We start from the raw sequence: 221 nt of genomic DNA on the forward strand, positions 1-221 counted from the left end.
TGGTGCCCGCTGTGAGGCGTCAACAGCTACAGCCTCATCTCCATGAAGAACACCTGCGGCGTCATCACAGCAGCCTCCTTTCCCATCCTGCAGTGACCTTGACCATATCCGTGATTGTGACGGTGTGGCACCGATTCACTTCTTCCCCTCTTCCCCTCCACCAGAATACACACACACACACACACACACACACACACACACACACACACACACACACACAC

The sequence above is a fragment of the Vombatus ursinus genome, unplaced genomic scaffold (assembly GCF_900497805.2).
Source record: "Vombatus ursinus unplaced genomic scaffold, bare-nosed wombat genome assembly UNPS02014777.1, whole genome shotgun sequence".
NCBI classification, from domain to species: domain Eukaryota; kingdom Metazoa; phylum Chordata; class Mammalia; order Diprotodontia; family Vombatidae; genus Vombatus; species Vombatus ursinus.